This window comes from Pectinophora gossypiella, chromosome 1 (genome assembly GCF_024362695.1).
Source record: "Pectinophora gossypiella chromosome 1, ilPecGoss1.1, whole genome shotgun sequence".
Classification (NCBI taxonomy): domain Eukaryota; kingdom Metazoa; phylum Arthropoda; class Insecta; order Lepidoptera; family Gelechiidae; genus Pectinophora; species Pectinophora gossypiella.
In genome coordinates this window covers 1,296,203-1,311,288 of record NC_065404.1, presented here as the reverse complement: position 1 = coordinate 1,311,288, position 15,086 = coordinate 1,296,203, and the positions used below count along the sequence as shown (strand labels likewise).

At 36.4% G+C, this 15,086-nt stretch overlaps 1 protein-coding gene across 1 annotated transcript in view; it reads right to left on the bottom strand.

Annotated features, from left to right (window-relative positions):
- The window catches only part of LOC126368684 (nephrin), a 760,982-nt gene that overhangs the window by 180,675 nt on the left and 565,221 nt on the right, over positions 1 to 15,086 (bottom strand). The window lies entirely within an intron of this gene.

Here is a 15,086-nt window from a genome sequence, read left to right as displayed (position 1 = left end):
TGGCATTTCCTTTAACTTTATTCCCAGCTACAGCCCAGTCTTCGGCGGCCTGTGGGAGAGTGGCGTTAAGAGCGCCAAAAACCACCTAAAACGTGTGGTAGGTAAAGCCTTGCTTACTTATGAACAACTGAATACCGTATTGACGGAAATAGAAGGAGTATTGAACTCTCGTCCATTGACTGCAGTGACGGCTGACCCAAACGACTTCTCATTCTTATCACCAGGGCATTTCCTCACGGGTGCACCATTAAATACTTACCCAGAGCGTGATGTAAGTAACACTCGTATAAGTCTGTTAAAGTTCTGGTCAATTGCTGTCAATATGAAACAACTATTTTGGAAATACTGGAGTAGGAATTATTTAAACCTACTTCAATGTAGGCCTAAATGGCGTAAAGACATGCCTAATGTTACTATTGGTAGTCTTGTAATATTATGTAATGACAATACACAACCCTTGTATTGGCCTATGGCACGTATCACGAATGTATTTCCTGGAAAAGACGGAAAAGTTCGCGCTGTAGAGCTACAAACCGCTAATGGTCACAAGCACAACAGGTCCATAACGAAGATTTGTGTATTGCCAATAGATTGTAATTAGAAAAGTAAGTAAGTATAATTATCTAAATAACATAATTTTCTTTTCTTTCAAGCATATAAATATGCATTTAATTGTAACTTAACACTGTGATGCTCTCATAGTTCCATAATAGAATAAGAAATACTAATATGTTTATGTAGTGTTCTTTTAGGTAAATATAATATGCCATTGAATACATAATTTGTTACATAACTTACGTAAACGAATATTATTATAGAAATTAAGTGTTGAATCTTCGATAACTATAATACTTAGATACATAAATACTTGCTGTTAAGTACATAAAATAATTATTCAACTTTTCATTGTAATACTTAGATAAATTAATAATTTACTTAAATAAGTGTTATATTATGTTACATAGTAAACTAAATAACTTTCTACGATTATAAACTGTACTAGCCATAGTCCATAATTTAAAACAAATATTTTTTGTAGTACTTACCTTTAATATCTTATAATTAATAATTAAGTCATGTTAGGTACTCTTTAAAATAATGTGATGGTTGAGTACACTAATTTATAGTAAAACAATACGTTTGTTTGTAGTATACCTTTATTTTATATAGAGCTTAATTTACAGTTTCAACTGAGGCCTTTGTAGTGATTATATACAATTAACTATACCTAAAGCATAACTTTTTTTCTAGTGTATAACTTAACTTTGTTTTCATCATTTGCTGAGGCCCCAACTTATGTTGGCAACACCAACAATAAAATATTATTTTTTTTATTATTGTGGCAACTTTAAAATAGCTCACTCTCTTCCTCCTTCAACGCCATCAAGATGTAACGTGTAACATGTCGTGTGCAAGAAAATAAATATTTTCTAATACTTTCAACAACGTCTTTAAATACGACCAACCGCAGACCAAAACAGTTGTCTTGTTTTTGTGTGGTGTCGTTTTATAAAAAAAAAAATCTATTGTATGCCAAAAAATGTTGTGGCAGCCCTACTGAGTCAGTCCATCTGTGCGACTTAAGCCAACGAGCCGTGAACCAGACTCACCTGAGAAGCCAGAGATGTCTCTGCAACCAACAGCACTGTCCTAATACTGCCGCTATTCCAGATACGACATTGTCTTAGCCAGTATTTTTCTACTGTTTTGTTCATTTGTGCTCCTCTCAAGGCTTTGCTACAAAAGTGGCTGTCAGTTGTGGCTGTCTGATTTAAATGGCAAACTTTAAAAATAATTTAAATTTCGAAAGATGATGTTTACTATTAGAATGATGCTGATTTATGTACACACCATCTAATTTTATTTTAAGTTATACCTGTAATTTTCTTATTAGCTGAAAAAGAAAGAGACGGGTTATCGACAGGCATAATATTTTATTTTTATTTTATTTTATTGTTTATTGAGAAAACCAACAGCTTACAATAATTAAAGTTTAACAGTGGTAATGATGCTTATACATAGGCCAATTATAGGTTTCCCTAGAGTAGTAGTACTTAATATTAATAAGAAGAGGGACAGTAGACCGCATAATACAAACATAATACAAAAAGTAATGAAAAAAATTAATGATAAAAGATTCAAGTTAAGCATCATTATTTAGTTATAGAAGAATTTTATATTTAAATGTTTGTTTCTTGTATAAAAATATGTCGACGTCAGAGAATTTTTCGTTATAAGTTTTGCAGATACGAGCAATGATAGAATTGTTAGCATAATTACTACCGATAACGCCTAATAGAAAAGACTATGTGTGTGGTATGTCTTGTACGATGCCTAGGCACGTTAAATGTTATTTTGGAGAGTAGACATGCACTGTCCATGCGTCCGCTAACGATGTCATGAAGAAATAATTGGTCAAGAAGAATACGTCGGTCAGACAGGGTGGATAACTTATAATGAGCACATCTTTCGTGGTAGCTGTTTAGGAAAATTTTACTTTTATAGTCAAGACATTTGTGGAACACACGTCATAAAATTAAGTTAACAGAACACGTCAAACGTGTTGCATATGAGCGAGATGCATTTGAGCGAAATTTGACATTTGCGCATTGCAATATTGCTTTTTGAGATGAATTGCTTCGATGTGGCCTTTTTAACCCCCCCCCCCCCCCCCCCCCAGATCACTGACACGCTGTTTGAGTGACATCATTGTATTTGTCATCTATTTTCAAAGAAAATAACCTAAACAAGTACCGTTAAACGTACAGACTTCAAAAACATTTCGGTGCCTGTGTATTTGATGTTTACCAAACCATTTACCATAATCGTTGGTTCATGGGCTGACGGATTACAAAACGATTTCCTTTGACAAGCGACCTTCTTCCCACGCGCAACTAAAAATACAATTCTCTCTTGAAAATACCTTCACTTTTAACGGTTTATAGGAACTGAAAAAACTGAAGGATTGAATCTCGAGTGGACGTAATAAAAACTATCTATCTAGTGGTTAGTATCTAGTGGTTAGTATCTAGTGGTTAGTATCTAGTGGTTAGTATCTAGTGGTTAGTATCTAGTGTTTACTATTTAGTGGTTCCTATCTAGTGGTTACTATCTGGTGGTTACTATCTAGTGGTTAGAGCATTGGTATCTCGATCTGGAAGTTCCGTGTTCTACGAGTATTCACGGTGGGGACATATCACAAAAACTTTGTAATTCCTAGTTTGGTTACGACATTTTTCTTCTTTTTTTAAATAAAATAGGCTATAGGCCTATTTTAGATAGAGGTAAGTGACGATGTGGTCTAGAGTGTATCACGCCTAGCTAACGCCTATTCAATCTAGCTTTGTAGACTCCTAGATTATAACGAGTTGGAAAAACAGACGACGGCAGACAGTTCCACATTATACACAACACGCTGCTCCAATGGGGGTTGGTGGAGATAATCCGAAAAAAAAAATACATGATTTTTGCGACGGAAAAATCCACATGATATCGACTCAGAATCATGGTCTGACTCATCCTTCAAAGTTTTCGTTAGAAGCTGGAGATGTCTCTGCAACCAACAGCACTGTCCTAATACTGCCGTAAGATCCGTGCTTCGAAGGTCACGTTAACCAGGCAGTCCCGACTACAATTTACTTAGTATGTAGTCGGTATATGAGCTAAGTCAGGGGCATTTGGCTGCTCAATAGTTAACCTGCCACCAGCCACATAAAGAAAATAATTTCACCGTGGGTACTACGGTCGCTAAAATGTATTGATTTATAAACTTACCTAGATAAGAATTCCAAATAGCACTGCCCATATAGGATGTATATATAGGGTGTTAGTGACATCGTAACGTATACTGAGGGGAATGATTCAGCTCATTAATCATATTAAGTGGAATTTTCCATCGCAAAGCTATCGTCGTCCTCAGTATTTATTTATTTATTTATTTTCATGGGATAATAAACAATTATACATGATAATTATAATAACAATAGGTGTAGGATATCTTCACATAAGTACATGTACAATCAACCACATTATCCACGTATTAGTTTACAATGTCGTCTAGTGAGTTGAAAAAGGTTATGTTATAAATTAAACAAAAAATAAATCAGCTCCAGGCTTGATAAATAGATTTTTTTAATTTAGAACTAGATAAATTATAAAAATATGTCTATAAAATGAAATGAGTCATTGTATTGAGTATTCGTTACGATGTCAGTAACACCATGTATTGATGTTCAACGAACGTCTCACATCGCAGATACGGGACACTGTAGTGCCCAAGCTGCAGCGACGGACTGTTACTGTTACTGTTACAGTCCTGGTTACTGTAGTAACAAAAATGAAGCTAGCAGCTACAGTACATAATCGTAGCAGCCTGTAAATATATTATCATAATCAAGTTTGTTCTTTAGACACAGCTCAAAGCCCAAAGCAATGTTCAGAGTTAAGTATTCTCTTTACAGGAATGATTACTTAATACCGATAAAAGGTTGTAACTCCATTTGAACGAAAACGCGTTACAAAGAAGTTCAGTCATTGAAGCTCCTTTAGAAGGCATCAAGGCAAACGGGAAAAAACAATTAGATGAAACTTTTCCTCCGTTTATAATACGGACAAAATACGAAGCTGTCTTGGGACGAACAAGGCACTGCCGTCACAAAGCTTCTGAATTTGTTCGGTTTATTTCACTGTTTTGTCTTGATTTAAACGCGGTATCTTAGAGAAATTATTTTAAAAGGAAATTGTGATTTTGTAAGTGCTGCGTCCATTCTTTTATTAAATTGAAGTTTTAAATTGTTGTTTAGCTTTTTGTTTATTAACCGGAGGAAACAAGTTAAACTTTGTATTGAGAATTATAAACGCGAAATTTCCCGTTGTTAAGAATTTAACATGATTTCCTAATTAATTACTTGCCGATACACAATTAGCTACTGTTATCCGTTTTACCTTTGTTCTTTATGTTTGTAGAGTGTATGTTTCTATAGTGTGTACTGTGTGAAATAATTAATAAAACGCGTAACGGTTGTTGCGAAACTGACGTTTATTTTTTTGACACATTGAACACACGTACAATCCAACACTAGATGGCGTTAGTAGTAAATATATGTATAGATTAATTAGATAATAATTTTAACACCTCCACTTATCTAAATAATCTTAATACCATACGAAAACAATAGTTTAAATTATACAAACAAAAAAAGCAGTATTAAGTTATATTTTTAAGACCCAACTTCTTAACGAAATAATCGTGTTTTACATGTGACAGACCTTTTGTCAATATATCTGCAGGCATCTCAGATGTTGGCAAATAAACTACTTTGACATGTTTATTAGTGACAGCCTCTCTGACAAAATGATGTCGCACATCAATGTGCTTCGTCCTTTTGTGAAACAAGGGATTTTCTGTCAACTTCTGAGCTCCCTGGTTGTCATTGTATAGAATAATAGTATAAGTACAATCTATAATTTCTGACAATAAACTTTTTAAATATATAGCCTCTTTACATGCTTCAGTTATGGCCATATACTCTGCCTCGGTACTGGACAAAGCTACAGTTTGTTGTTTCTTACATTCATAAGATATAACACTTGCAGAGTATTTAAAACAAAATCCATTATAAGACTTTCTGTCAACAGTATTTGAAGCCCAATCAGCATCTACAAAACCTTCTAAGTTACAATTATCATTAGTGAACATTAATCCATAAGATTTAGTTTTTTGTAAATATTTCAATATTCGCTTTGCATGTTTCCAATGAACAGATGTAAAACAATTGTTAAACTGGCTCAAATAACTAACACTATAGGAAATATCTGGACGAGTTAAAACAGATAAGTACATTAAGCTTCCTATAATCTGTTGATAAGGATATTTTTCACAAACATTTTGACTTTTCTCTAACTTTAAATTATTTTCAATAGGTGTATCAGCCACTTTACAATTTGACATGTTAAATTTATTTAAAATAGACTCTACAAATTTCTCTTGATCCAAGGAAATACTGCCATTTTCATACATTTTTACTCGAATACCTAAACATTGTTTCAATTGGCCTAGATCCTTCATTTTAAAATTTTCTATCAAATTTTTCTTTAACATTTCAGTCATAGTATCACTATTGGAAAAAATGAAAAAATCATCTACAAAGACAGCTATTATTATCTGCTCCTTTTTACATTTTTTACTATATAAACATGGCTCTAATTTTGACTTTACATAGCCCAACTCTATCAAACAATCATTCACTCTTTTATTCCATGCTCTGGCAGATTGTTTCAAACCATAGATTGCACGTTTTAGTTTAAGTACATAATTACTTTTACATTCTAAATTCGGTGGAATTTGCATGTACACATTTTCATCAAGATAGCCATTCAAGAAAGCTGTGGTCACGTCTAGGTGAGTAATTCTAAAATTTAACTTTACACTTAATGCAAATAAAAGTCTTAAAGTCGAATATCTTAGAACTGGTGAGTAGGTCTCTTTATAGTCCACCCCTTCTTTTTGGGTAAATCCTTTAGCTACTAGTCTTGCCCTAAATCTGACTTTGTCATCACTTTCAAACTTTTTCTTAAAAACCCACTTACACTGTACCACTCTGTCAGCTTCCTTTGCATCTACAAATTCCCATGCTTGGTTTTCTTCAAAGGCTTTCAACTCTTCTGTCATTGCCTGTTTCCACATCTCTTTTTCTGATCCATTCATTGCCTCTTCATAAGTTATTTCTTCACCACTGGAATCTAGCTCATCCAACACACACAAGTTTGTCATACCGTATCTGTTAACTGGTCTTCTTTCACGCTTGCTGGGTAGTACAGGAACCTCAGCCTGCAGTATTTCCTCTTCTTCTTCTTCAGATAGTGTGTGGGATGAATCATATTTTGATGAACACGAAGTAGATGTGTCACAGACATACGTAGGATCCTTCAGGTCCATGACTGAGCTGTCTTTTTCTTCCTCTGACGAGCTTTCTTCCTCCACTGATTCTGCTTCTTTTACTAATATCTGAGCTGTGTCAGCATTCTCATCATTATTTTCCATGATTATGACATCTCTGCTCGTAGTAACTTGTTTTGTCTCTGGATGGTATAATCTGTATCCTTTTATATTGTCTGGATACCCAACTAAAATGTATTTAGTGGCTTTCTTATCCCACTTCAGTCTTCTATTCTTAGGAACATGTACCATCACAGAGCTGCCAAATACTCTGACATGACTGAGATCAGGTTTCCTACCTGTCCATCTCTCAAACGGTGTCTGCTGTCCTAGACCTGAGGCCGGCGACCTATTCTTTAGGTATACTGCCGTATTAACAGCCTCAGCCCATAGGTTTTTATCCAGTTTTCCATCGAAGAGTAAACATCTTGCACGTTCAACCACAGTCCTGTTGAAGCGCTCTGAGAGACCATTCTGCTCCGGAGTATATGGATTGGTTTTCTGATGAACAATACCTGCCATCTTTAAATAGCACTCCATCTGGTTCGAACAAAACTCTCCTCCGTTATCGGTTCTCAATGTTCTCAATTTCAATCCAGTTTGGTTCTCCACCATAACTTGAAACTCTTTGAAACGTTGGAAAACTTGGTTTTTCTCCTTCAAGAAATACACAAATGTCATTCTACTGAAATCGTCTACAAACAACAGAAAGTACTTTGCTTGACCAACAGACTTGGTCTCCATCGGCCCACATAAATCTGAGTGCACCAATTCTAACAATTTTTCACTTCTATGACTTGCCAATGGAAATGGTAAACGAGACTGTTTTCCCTCACAGCATACTTCACAATTCGATTTCTGAATGTCCGCTTTCTCAACATACGATACTCCCTCCACAGCACCGTTCTTCATTTTCTCTAGGTCATTACTGTTAATGTGACCTAGCCGTCTATGCCACTGTCTAGCATTTGTAGTCTGAACTGCCGTCGCTACCAACACCTTCGCTGACTTCACTGTGTTCAATTTATACACACCATTTTCTAAATCTGCCACTCCTATTAGCTCATTCTGTTGATTGTAGATATGACAGACATTCTTCTTGAATGATACACTGTTTCCACTTGCTATCAACTGGCTGACCGATAACAGATTTGTTGTTAGGTTAGGAATGCACAAAATGTTTCTCACTCTAATGTCAAACTGAGAATTATTCACTTTTGTAGTGATCTGTGTATCTCCGGTACATAAAACAGGCACTGACATTTGGTTTGCAACAACTATTTCTTTCTTTTCGTGCACTTGTCGAACTTGCAGTAAACTATCTCGATTTGCCGTCATATGAGCACTAGCCCCTGAATCCACATACCAGTCTTCTGTACTGAATTTGCCGTTTGCCGTTTTTTCGTTTATTTGTCGGTTTTTAAAGTGACCAATTTTCTTGCAATTATAACATTTTATTTGTTTACTTGACGTTGACGTTTTGGCTGACATATTTTGTTTCGTTTTTATGTCTTGCTTAGTGTTGCCATTTTTCGATTGATGTTTTCCCCAAAACGCCGATTCAGAGTCACTGTTACCAACCTCAGAACTCATATCAAGCAATTTTGTTTTTATGACGTCAGCACTGATAACTATGCCGGAATGTTCGATGGCCATTATCATCGGTGCAAATTTTTCTGGAAGGCCAGCTAATAACAATGATCCGATCCACTCGTCATTAATCTCAAAACCTGTTCCTTTTAATCTTTGTGCTGTTTCCACCACTTGAGATACGTAACTTGTCATTGATTCACAGTTTTCTAGACGAATAGATATCAGTGTTCGAAGTAAACTAATTTTTCTTGTGTATCCCGAGTCGTCAAATAACTGTTTCAACTTTTTCCACAATGCACTCACTGTATTCTCATTTTTGATATGCACATATAGAGAAGGATCTATTGTCATCACTAGCTTAGCTTTTGCTTTCTTTTGCTCAGCGTCACTAAAATCAGCCGGTAACTCGTCGATATCTATTCCTTCCAACACCAGAAAATTTCTCGCTGCGAAAGCCCAATCATCATAATTTTCTCGCCCTTTAAGCTTCGGGATGTTTACTAGATAGCTTGACGTCGACATTATTGATTTCACACGAAAGAATACTAGAAATATACGCGAAAAACTTGGAAATCTTTAAGAAATATGGGACTGGGCCCATAACCTAATAAAACGCGTAACGGTTGTTGCGAAACTGACGTTTATTTTTTTGACACATTGAACACACGTACAATCCAACACTAGATGGCGTTAGTAGTAAATATATGTATAGATTAATTAGATAATAATTTTAACAATAATGTAGCAAGAACATAAATTACGTAGAAAATTTGCGTCGATAAATCCCCCAAAATGGAGTCAAACTTTGAGCTACGATTTAGTTGCAGCGGACATTGTTTGGACTAACGCCGCGTGGACGGCGGACTAATTAATATGGAGCGATTTGCGAGGACGCCTCACTACCTCTGCCTCGGCGGTCGGCTGCCTCGCTAACTCTGCCTGTGTGCCGGCACCACTGCCTCGTTGCCTTGCATTGTTCCGAGGCGATTGTCCCAAATAGTTGGGAGAAGTCCCGTAATGAACCCACTTTAGATGGAGTTTTCCATTTGGCTTGGACGGTAAACGTTTTCTACGGTATGTTGTGAGAACGATATTACGTGGTCGCTGGTTAGTTGGTTTGGGCTTGAGTTGTGAAGATTATTTGTTTAACACACTTAGGTAAAGTGATTACTTTTTTTTTATTTCCATAAGTTGATCACATTGGTTTAAGATAAAAATGCATGGGATTAGCTGCCTGGGAACTGATATTAGGCAGCCAAATTACTAAATTGTTTAATCATTTTTTTTTGTTAAAAAAAAATCAGAAAAAGTCTGGAGCCCTGTGTCGAGATTTTTCTTGCAGCTTTTTTTCCCCGCTATACGGGTTATGAGAAGCTGCAGTAGTTTTAGACGGATGAGACGTTCGTTATGTAAATAATGGCGATTCAAAGTGTAACTATGTTACCTACTAAATAAAGATATATTTGAAAATTAAAACACACAATAACGGGTTCTTACCGCGTTTTAAGTAGGGATATGAGACTCCCAATATTATGAACCCGTTATTATGTGTTTTAATTATGATAATAATTCATTTTGATGGATGGATGTACCTTAAAGAATGTAGTCGTGAGCGTATGTTGCGTTTTGTTATTCCGAATATAAGCCGAAATGTCATCACAATAAAATACTAAACGTTTTTTTCTTTCTTTCTTTCTTTCTTTCAAAATACGTATATCATTTAGGAGAAACATTTCGTTAGTTAATACTACGAGTAATTTCCCGTCCTCATAAAATATGTCCAATCTCCAAGAAGCTACATAGCCCCGGGATTCTCAGAGTGGGACATAAAACCTTTGGATTTACTGGTGTTTCTAAAATTTTCACGAAGCAGTCAAAGTGCACGGTGAAATAAGATCAGAAGTTAGAGGCTGTGGCAGGCTATAACTCTGTATCTGGCAGCGCTGCCACTAGACGCCGTAAATCATGAGCGTTATACACGAGCCGCTGCTGCAACGAGCAAGATTCAATTGAACAGATTAGCGCCCAAATTGGATGTATTTATGGCGCATTTTGTGACGCATTTACGTTTTTGAGTATCTGGAGTTTTAGAATCGTTATGTAGAATCGACTTCAGGGGGGTTAAAATGGCCACATCGAAGCAATTCATCTAAGAAAACAATGTTGCAATTTGACATTTGCACATATAAAAGTAAGTGCGCAATGCAAACAAATGTCAAATAGCAATATTGCTTTCTTAGATGAATTGCTTCGTTGTGGCCATTTTAACCCCCCTGTTCTTTTGGGCTAAGTTCGCTATGCAATGTCGATGTCATTTGTGTCAAACGTTGCATAGAATCCCGGAGGATTGCAGGCAGAAGTGTATAATAATATGTTGCGGGTTTGAAATCTCTTATCCACATTAATAATCAAAAAGGCAAAGGTAATCTGTCTGTAACCTTTTCACGTATAATCTGCAAAACCGATTAAGATGATTAAATCTAGGGAAGAAAGTAGTTCTTATCTAGAAAATCATCCCGCAAAGGGATGGAAAAATTTGCCGCGCGCGATAACCGAAGTTCTTATTTGTATACAACCGTTTTAAGAACTAATAAAAGACATAAGGCCAAGTAGTTGATACTATATGCGGCAAATATATATAATATTGAATACTAACTATTGAATATTTCCTCTAAAAATCGATGTATTATTTTTCGTTTAGAACTTAATTTAAGCCTGGATGTTTCTGTATACTCTTCAAATGCTTTTGGAGAGATATTCTTGAGTTTTATTACACATATTTCCACCAACGCTAGATTTCATTACTTATTTAATATTACGAGTATAGAGGACGTTAATAACACCGTACTAAATACTGAGGGGAAGATTCAGCTCAGATTCTGAGTTAATATCAAATAGAAATTTCCGTCGCCAACTAAACATAGAATTGAAAATAATTTTACAACTAACTTAACATTTTCATGAGTTTTGCGGTGGAAAATTGCACTTGATATTACCAGAACCATGAGCCGAATCATCCCCCCAGTCCTCAGTATTCGGTACGATATATTAATAGTCTGTTTTAGAGATCCGTGTGTAGTGTAAGTAGCAATAGAGGCGAGCAGTGTGTACGGAACACCCGCTGCCGGCCTGCGGGTCACGTGCGGGTCCCAACTTGTTCCAAGTTTCACTCCTAATGTGTATTCACAGTTGCCATCTGTAGACTTGCTTTCAACGTTACAATTTCACAAACAACATTTCACATTTGTAGATTAGCTAAGTATTTAAATTATTATTTTAACTCTCATACCCAGACATAAAATATCCAATAGGGTCCACACAATATCAGCGTCGCTGTTCACGCCGCGATTTGTGCTGAGTGAGGCCCTTTTATCTATATTATATGTGAATTAAAATCAAGAGCTATTTATTTAAATGCTCTAAAAAATTTACAGTCACTGTGTTCTGCAAAATTGAGACAACGTAAGCTGAGAAGATCCACCTAGATAGCCATAAAAACCAGGTTTAAAATATAGTATGTGCTACGAAAAATTTCTATAGCTGCGGCGCTAGTGTCAACCATGAATTGTGTTGTACCAAACCCTGGTTAAGAAAATGAAATGAAAATTGAAAATAAAAAAAGGTAAAAAAAAGATAATTATCAGAAATAATACAATAATGGACGCACATGAAATAGGATGGATACATTATAAATGTACCTAAATGAACAGAGGTCTCCAAACGAGACGGCGCGTGTATCTTGGGAAACCGTAAAAAATGGTACTTATATGTAAGGTTGGCGCACAGTTCGCCAAAGCAAACTTAATAACAAGTAGGAAACTTAAAGTTAAACTTACATCTAAGTGTTAGAGGGTGTGTGAGTTGAGTAGGTATACATATAAGTGTGTAGTGTGAGTTTAAGCCTAAAAATAAAGAGTTAAAATGTAATAATCAATGTAATAATGATTGGCTACGGTTAAAAGAACTAGAAGCAAAGAGAGCTAGAATGTAAGAGAGAAAGGGGAAGACCAAGAAGAGCTTACATGGAACAGATTAAAGAAAAGGTTAACATCGTGTCTTATAGGGAAGTCAAGGAATTGGCCTTTGATAGACTGGAATGGAAAATGCTACACCGACAAGAACTTGGCTCTTAAATTGATGATGACGGTTAAAAGGGCAAATTGCAAAACGTGATTATTCAGCCGTAGCACTATTAAAGTTATACTTCGAAGCTCGTTGGATGATTCTCCAAAAGCGAAGTACAGTCATGAGCAATATAATATACCCACTTTAGGACTCTGTGGCACTAACATATTTGACATTTAGTGATGCTTACAGTTCAATTTGTCAAAAAAGTTAATGTGACATGGTACCAAAGTGTATACATATTAATGCTCGTGACCGTACACACTCTTCGCCAGCTACTTGGAAATTTCCAACTATAACCTCGGAAACGCACCAGAATGGGTTTCCTGCGCTACCTTCAGTTTCCACATAGACCGAGCCCCATCCGATGTGAAATGGAATTATGGAAATGAGTTTACGCTAGGCTTTGCTTCTGAAAATGTCTGAAATATCGTTACGAGAGCTGGCTGCTCGGCGCTGAATAGATACGAAAGATATAATGCTTGTCTGGTAGAATGATACATTTGTTTCAATTCCTTGGATATGAGCGACTTTAAAATTGATTTGTTTTAAACAACAAGACACGTTTACGTGTTCTAGTTTAACAAGATCTCTTACTCAAGTATTTCGGTGAGTTAAGTCAGTTGCTATTTAACAAAATGTGGTCCTTTGGTACTGGGTGGCTTCTCAAACGGGGAGCGCTGATTCGAAACCCGGTACAGGGCTTGCAGCAAAGACTAACTATTCTTCTTCTTTCTCATCAACCCTGGTGTCAGAGTTACTATTAAGCCGCCAAAGGCCCCAGACATGATTCATGTAACGACTACGTACTTACATCAGTAAGTAGTAACCGGGAACAACGGCTTAACGTGGTGATCATCCTGTAATGTCCTAACCAGACTAGGGATTACAAAGTGATTTTTAACATCCGGAGATATGCAGGCTACGACTGGACGCAGACGGCGCAAGACCGTCGGAAGTGGAGGAGAGGAGAGGAAGCCTACATGCAAAGCTGGACATGACGGATCACCATGATGATGATGAGATCTTCTTCTATCGTGTGGGTTGTGAGGTGACCTACCAACATCATCAACCCGGGCGTCAGGGTTATTATTGAGCCATCAAAGGCCTCTGACATGGCTCATGTGACGATTACTAAATTCAATTAGATTAAATATTACATTACAAACAATTAGATTAACCTTCAACAAGTTTATCCATGATAATTACGTTGAATAAAATGAGTCTGATTTGTGATTTTTGAGATAATCTCAGTACGCAGCTCATTAAAAAAATAACTTACATAATTATTAGTCTTAATTACGAAATACAAGCTAAAAGCGAATAAATTAGTAAAGCAGAAATTCTAAGAAAATTAACGGTTTATAATTTTATCTGTTTCTGGAATTGACTAGATTAAAGTTGTTCTTGGAACCGAGATTATATCTGGAACGCAGAGGTGAAACCGTTGAAGAAAGTTTAAAAAACAGGTCGAACTATGGGAAAATACAGTAGTTCCTATTTATAGTAGTACTCGAGGAGCTCGGTGGCGCAGCGGTTAATGCGCTCGGTCTGCGATTTTTGAAGTTAAGCAACTTTCGCAAAGGCCGGTCATAGGATGGGTGACCACAAAAAAAAAGTTTTCATCTCGAGCTCCTCCGTGCTTCGGAAGGCACGTTAAGCCGTTGGTCCCGGCTGCATTAGCAGTCGTTAATATCCATCAATCCGCGCTGGGCCCGCGTGATGGTTTAAGGCCCGATCTCCCTATCCATCCACAGGGAAGGTCCGTGCCCCAGCAGTGGGGACGTTAAAGGGCTGGTGATGATGATGATGATGATAGTAGTACTTGCAAACTCAAGGTAGGAAACAAAAGCAACAAGAACTCAAATATTGAACAATATAAAAACTGCGGGTTCAAGTCCTGTCTGAGTCAGTAATATTCTCTTTGTAATATTATAAAAAACCTGTTAGATCCGACAAATGACACATTGTGTGGGTTTAGACTTTAAACCCGTTACAGCGTGGTTGGCACTGCAAGAATCCAATTACAACAAAAATAAAAGGGAATTATGATTTAGTACGGCAAACAAATTGGCTAATAACTGTTGGTAATTCATCGTAAAGAGGGCTCAGGTGAATCGTTACGGCTTCTATAGCCCATTTAGTAAAACGTTTACAACGAACTCAGGATAGATGAAAAATAAATTCCACTTTAATGTCTCTCATTCCAATTAGAGTTTGTTGTAATTATACCGAGACAATCAGACTACAAAAGGACTGAGACGCTTGCAACTTGAAACTTGGTAAAGTATGTAAGTACTTCAACTAATTTCCGTTGTTTAAAAATAATTGTACGACTTTGGGAATGCGAACACAACTACTATTTAAATAGAAAGATTAATTTTATTGACACTATTTAATTACACACACAAACATACACACACACTATGTT